Source organism: Triturus cristatus, chromosome 5_1 (assembly GCF_964204655.1).
Source record: "Triturus cristatus chromosome 5_1, aTriCri1.1, whole genome shotgun sequence".
Classification (NCBI taxonomy): Eukaryota; Metazoa; Chordata; class Amphibia; order Caudata; family Salamandridae; genus Triturus; species Triturus cristatus.
This window is the reverse complement of record NC_140587.1, coordinates 119,273,079-119,279,630: the sequence shown is the minus strand read 5'-3', so window position 1 is coordinate 119,279,630 and position 6,552 is coordinate 119,273,079.

The following is a 6,552-nucleotide window of genomic DNA, read 5'->3' as shown; positions in this document are numbered from 1 at the left end:
GATTTTGTGGGTGTTGGACTGACTGTATAAGTGAGTGATTAAACATGTCTTAGTGAATGCATGGGTGAATGACTAATCTTTGTGAAAATCTGTATCAGTCTGTCAGTTTTGTGTGTAAGTGGCTGCATGAGTTGGTGAGTAGCTAAATGAGTGTCTATATGGGTCAATGATTGGTTGTCTTAGTACCTGTATGATTGTCTGTGTGAATGGGTGGGGGTATGTGATGCATGTGCGCAGGGCTGTATGGGTGATTGAGTGTGCATATGGCTGTATGTGTGAGTGAGTGGATATCTCAGGGGTATATGTGTGAGTAAATACATATGTGAAAGACAGTATATGCAGGTATTGGAGTATATAAATGACTACATGTGAGAGTAAGGATTGTGAGAGTGACTGTATAGATGAGTGTATACTAGTGTCAGTGATTGTATAAGAGAGTAAGTATGTGTTAGTATCTGTATGCATAAGTGAGGTGGTGTGTGTATAACTCTATAGGTGAGTAAATGACAATGGGATTAATTTTTGTGTGACTGACTAGGTGTGTGAGTGGCAGTGTGTGACTGTCTGTATGGGTGTATGATTGCATATATCAGTGGCTGTATAGATGAATGGCTGCATGAATGAGTGACTGTATGGGTGAATGAGTTGATGTGTGTACACCTATGAATCAGTGAATGGGTATGTACTAACTGGTATTGGTGTGTCTATGGTTTCAAGAATGGTACTCTATATTTTATAGAGAATGTATCAAAGGTTATGTTATGGTGTGAAGAGGTGAATCAGATATTAAGTGGATGATGTCATCAGTGATGTAATTTGAGATGTCATCAGTGATGTCATCAGTGATGTCACTGACAATGTCGTGAGTGATGTATTATATGATGTCATCAGCAGTGCATTGCAGGGGCGCAAATTATAGTTAGTTCAACTAACTGTAATCTCTGGTTTTGTACGAATTAAATGTCCAACTAACTATAGCGTCCCTGAAACCTATATATTTTCAGTGAATTTTAAAGGTTTTTTAACTGCTAATTCCTAACTATAACATCCCTGAAACCTCTGTTTTTTCAGTGAATATATATATACACACACACATGTGTGTATATATATTATCTACTGGCGGTCGCCAGTAGATAGTTATAGTTAGGACCGTGTTTCCATAGGAAATCTCAAAATTCTATTTTGAATAACTTTGGCGCCGGTTGACGAATCTTCGCAAAATTTTCAAAACTAATGGGGTGCTCCGCTCAGCTCCTACCCTGAAAGTCTCGGGGGGGATTTGTCAAGCGGGGGCCGAGAAAAAAGGGAGGTCCCAAAATGCGTTTTCCCCATGCATTTTCCCATAGGACCTTTAGTCGAAGGAACAGCCCGAACGGCTGAACAGAATTACTTGAAATTTGGCAGAGAGGTAGTCCTCAGGTCAGGGATGTGCCTTTTACATATATGGTGTGAATCTGTTCAGTAGTTCATGAGAAAATTAGGGTAAAAAAGTTAGAGATATCTATGTCCGGGGAGGATCCGCGCACCCTACCCCCACCGTAAGCGCACCCTCCCCGAACCGAGCGCGCACCCTGACGATCACACAAAATGCTAATTGGCTGTCTACATTCGAAACCAGGAACTGTTGGCGGTATTTTCTGCCTCGGTAGAAGCGAGGCTGAAGAAGCAAGGGGAATAAGTGTGTAAAACATATAAAGGGGCAGAGTGGAAATACTCTGACCCTCTAGATCTGCTCTGCGGCCCTCTTTTAAAAATAAAAAAAAACGGCGACCCTGCGCGCATCCTATCGCTGTACTCCATCTCTCCTATACATCTCTTACATATGAAAGTGCAGATTGTTATTGAAAATGGACCCTATTCTATAGTCTCGGAGAAAAGCAGAAACAGATTTATTCACATGTTTCCTAGCTTTCTCAATCTGTGGACAAAAATGATCGGACCAGTTCCATTTCTGCCTTTGGCATATGTTAGAATACACAAAGGCAGTTTTGTGGAAAATTGAAATCAGTTCTGCAAAGGTGTCCTTCATGAGCATTTCCAGACCTACCCAAGTCAAAGTGCCTAGGTCATTGCCACCACAGTGCACTATTATAAGGTCAGGGTGTTGGATATTCATGAAGGATTTCACCAATGGCTTCAATTGGTGCCACTTTAACCCTCTCTGTCCAATCCATTTAATGTCTACATTTGGCAAACCTAGGTCTTTGTGAATGCCTTTGTTTTCTGCATACCTTTGGCTCCAGAATATATAGCTGTGTCCCACAATCCACACTCTAAGCATCTTGAAAGGAGGTCTGGATGCACTCAGATGGTCTATGTAAATGAAATGGCAGTTTGGAAAGTAAGATTTTTCTAAAATGGTGGCTAAGATGCAGTTTTGAAAAAAGACAAGAAATCATTGGTTGTTTGACAACCTTCTACACTAAAAGGTAGGGTGTATATTTCTGTTTTTTAAACACATGATTCTTATTGGTTAACAAACACTGATTGTAAGGAACATTATATATGATAAGCTGATATGTTGAAAAGTCAAGCACACTTGTTGTCTTGATTAGCATCATTGTGTGCTGAACTTGTGACCTGTGTGCTCAGTACAGTATCCATGACGTGTTTCTATGGTAACAACCAGAAGGTAGATTGGGGGAAGGGTTCCAATTGATGTCATTTGGAAAGGGTTGAAATGTTTAACCAATAGAAATGTGTGTTTGCTTTTGAATTTATGTGGGAAGGAATTTGATGTGATGTTTACATGTATATGTGTGAAAAATGAGAGGGAAACTTTGCCATTCTTTGGTTTTGTTGAGAGGTGCATAGTGCAGAGATTCTGTATAAGAAAATCTGGTGTGTGACTGATATCTGGTGTGTGACTGATATACTTCTTAATCTACAATACAAATTGAAAGGTGAGTTATTTAATTGTGAGGGGATGTATGTAGACTATTTTGATTTTAATCTGACTAATGTGTTTCTCCTGCTACAGTGTAGGGAGTACTTTTTTTGTCTACAATCTTATTGACAGTGTGTGTGCATGTAGAAACCATTCTGTGATAAGCATTTGTGTTTTTCACGTGTTTGCAGACAGATAACTGTGCTGTTTTCATATTTTGGTAGAATTAGAAACCAGTCATTGTTTATGAATTTGTGAAATGAGTTATGTTTCTACACTAAAATGTAGTACTCCTTCTAGATAAAGAAATGTGTTTTGGTATAGTGCAAGGGATAGTGTTGTTTGTCTAGAATCATACAGTGAGTCTGTGTGCATTTGGGAACCACTGTGAGAGAAGCATTTGGTAACATAGTGTATTTGCTGACAGATAAGTGTTTTAAAACCTGTCTTGTTGTCAAGTTTTAGTAGCATTAGAAGCCAGTCTTTGCTTATGCATTGATAAAATGAGTCATGCTTTGACACTAATGTGCTGTACTTTAATATGTCGATTGTGTGTAGTCCCCTTACCCCTTGCACAGTAATGATTGAGTTTTGGTAAGCTGCTAGGGATAGTGTTGCTTGTCTAGAATCACACTGTGAGTCTGTGTGCATTTGGGTAAGGATTGCGAGAGAACCATTTGGTAACATCGTGTATTTGCTGACAGATTACTGTTTTAAAATCTGTCTTGTTGTGAAGTTTTAGTAGCATTAGAAGGCAGTTTTTGCTTATGCTTTGATTAAATGAGTCAGGCTTTGATACTAAAGTGCAGTTCTGAAATATGTAGATTGTGTGCAGTTCCCTTACCTATTTCACAGTAGTGAATGAGTTTTGGTAAACTCCTAGGGATAGTGGTTGTTGTCTAGAATCACACTGTGAGTCTGTGTGCATTTGGGAACCACTGTGAGAGAATCATTTGGTAACATTATGTATGTGCCGACAGATAACAGTTTATGAACCTGTCTTGTTGTCAAATTTCAGTAGAATTAGAAGGCAGTTTTTGCTTAATCTTTGATTAAATGAGTCAGGCTTTGACACTAAAGTGCAGTTCTGAAATATGTAGTTTGTGTGCAGTCCCCTTACCTCTTCCACTGTAGTGAATGAGTTTTGGTAAATTCCTTGGGATAGTGGTGCTTGTCTAGAATCACACTGTGAGTGTGTGTGGTTTTGGGAACCACTGTGAGAGAAGCATTTGGTAACATCATGTATTTTCTGACAGATAACTCTTTTAAAACCTGTCATGTTGTCAAGTTTTCGTAGCATTAGAAACCAGTCTTTGCTTATGCATTGATAAAATGAGTCATGTTTTGACACTAATGTGCTGTACTTTAATATGTAGATTCTGTGCAGTCCCCTTACGCCTTCCACAGTAGTAAATGAGTTTTGGTAAGCTGCTAGGGATAGTGTTGCTTGTCTAGAATCACACTGTGAGTCTGTGTGCATTTGGGAACCACTGTGAGAGAAGCATTTGGTAACATCATGTATTTTCTGACAGATAACTCTTTTAAAACCTGTCATGTTGGCAAGTTTTAGTAACATTAGAAGCCAGTCTTTGCTTATGCTTTGATTAAATTAGTCAGGCTTTGATACTAAAGTGCAGTTCTGAAATATGTAGATTGTGTGCAGTTCCCTTACCAATTGCACAGTAGTGAATGAGTTTTGGTAAATTCCTAGGGATAGTGGTTGTTGTCTAGAATCACACTGTGAGTCTTTGTACATTTGGGAACCACTGTGAGAGAAGCATTTGGTAACATCGTGTATTTGCTGACAGATAACTGTTTTAAAACCTGTCATGTTGTCAAGTTTTAGTAGCATTAGAAACCAGTCTTTGCTTATGCATTGATAAAATGAGTCCTGTTTTGACACTAATGTGCTGTACTTTAATATGTAAATTGTGTGCAGTCCCCTTACGCCTTCCACAGTAGTGAGTGAGTTTTGTGAAGCTGCTAGGGATAGTGTTGCTTGTCTAGAATCACACTGTGAGTCTGTGTGCATTTGGGAACCACTGTGAGAGAAGCATTTTGTAACATCATGTATTTTCTGACAGATAATTCTTTTAAAACCTGTTATGTTGTCAAGTTTTAGTAGCATTAGAAGGCAGTTTTTGCTTATGGTTTGATTAAATGAGTCAGGCTTTGACACTAAAGCGCAGTTCTGAAATATGTAGTTTGTATGAAGTCCCCGTACCTCTTCCACTGTAGTGAATGAGTTTTGGTAAACTGCTAGGGATAGTGGTGCTTGTCTAGAATCACACTGTGAGTGTGTGTGCTTTTGGGAAACACTGTGAGAGAAGCATTTGGTAACATCATGTATTTTCTGACAGATAACTCTTTTAAAACCTGTCTTGTTGTCAAGTTTTAGTAGCATTAGAAGCCAGTCTTTGCTTATGCTTTGATTAAATGAGTCAGGCTTTGATACTAAAATGCAGTTCTGAAATATGTAGATTGTGTGCAGTTCCCTTACCAATTCCACAGTAGTGAATGAGTTTTGGTAAACTCCTAGGGATAGTGGTTGTTGTCTAGAATCACAATGTGAGTCTGTGTACAGTTGGGAACCACTGTGAGAGAAGCATTTGGTAACATTGTGTATTTGCTGACAGATAACTGTTTTAAAACCTATCTTGTTGTCAAGTTTTAGTAGCATTAGAAGGCAGTTTTTGCTTATGCTTTGATTAAATGAGTCAGGCTTTGACACAAAAGTGCAGTCCTGAAATATGTAGATTGTGTGCAGTTCCCTTATCACTTCCACAGTAGTGAATGAGTTTTGGTAAACTCCTAGGGATAGTGTTGTTGTCTAGAATCACACTGTGAGTTTGTATGCATTTGTGTAACCACTGTGAGAGAAGCATTTGAGTAGTTCATTTCTTTGAATATGCATAACTGCTTTACAAAATTCCTTTTCTCAAGTTTAGGTAGAATTAAGAGGTAGTCATTCCTTATGTATTCACCGAGGAACTGTCCTTGCAATACTGTAAACATTCAGTTAATATTCAAGTAGTAATGGAGTGAGGCAGGCTTTTGCACATGCATTGATTCAAATGCTTATCTACTATGCATGCAGTTCTCTAACCATCTACATAGTTCTCTTTCATAACTTTAATTCCACAGTCAGTATCCATACACTTCAAGCAAACACCCTGTCACTCCCCTTGTACTCCTCTAGTAACCCGTTCAGCACCATGTACTAATCCATTCACTGCGCAAAAACCCAAACACATTTAAATTCTCCCAGGCACTCTCTTTGCAGTACTTTAATCATTCAGTCAGTGTCTAAGTACTCATGGTGTGAGCCAGGCCTTTCAACATGGACTGCTTTAAACCCTATACAGTATGCATACTGGCTTCTAGTCACCTACACACTTGTCTTTCACTTCTTTAATTAACTAGTCAGTATCTATATATTTCAATAAACATCTTGTCAGTCATCTTGCACTCATCCAGTGACTGATTCAGTACCATGCACTATTCTCTTCACTGCGCCAGAACTGAAAATTTAAAAGTTTTACTCAGGCACTGTCCTAGCAGTAGTCTGATGATTTAGTTAGTTTCCAAGTACTCATGTTGTGAAACATGCATTACCACATAGACTGCTTCAAATATCTGTGCAGTATGCATGCAGTCTTCTAACA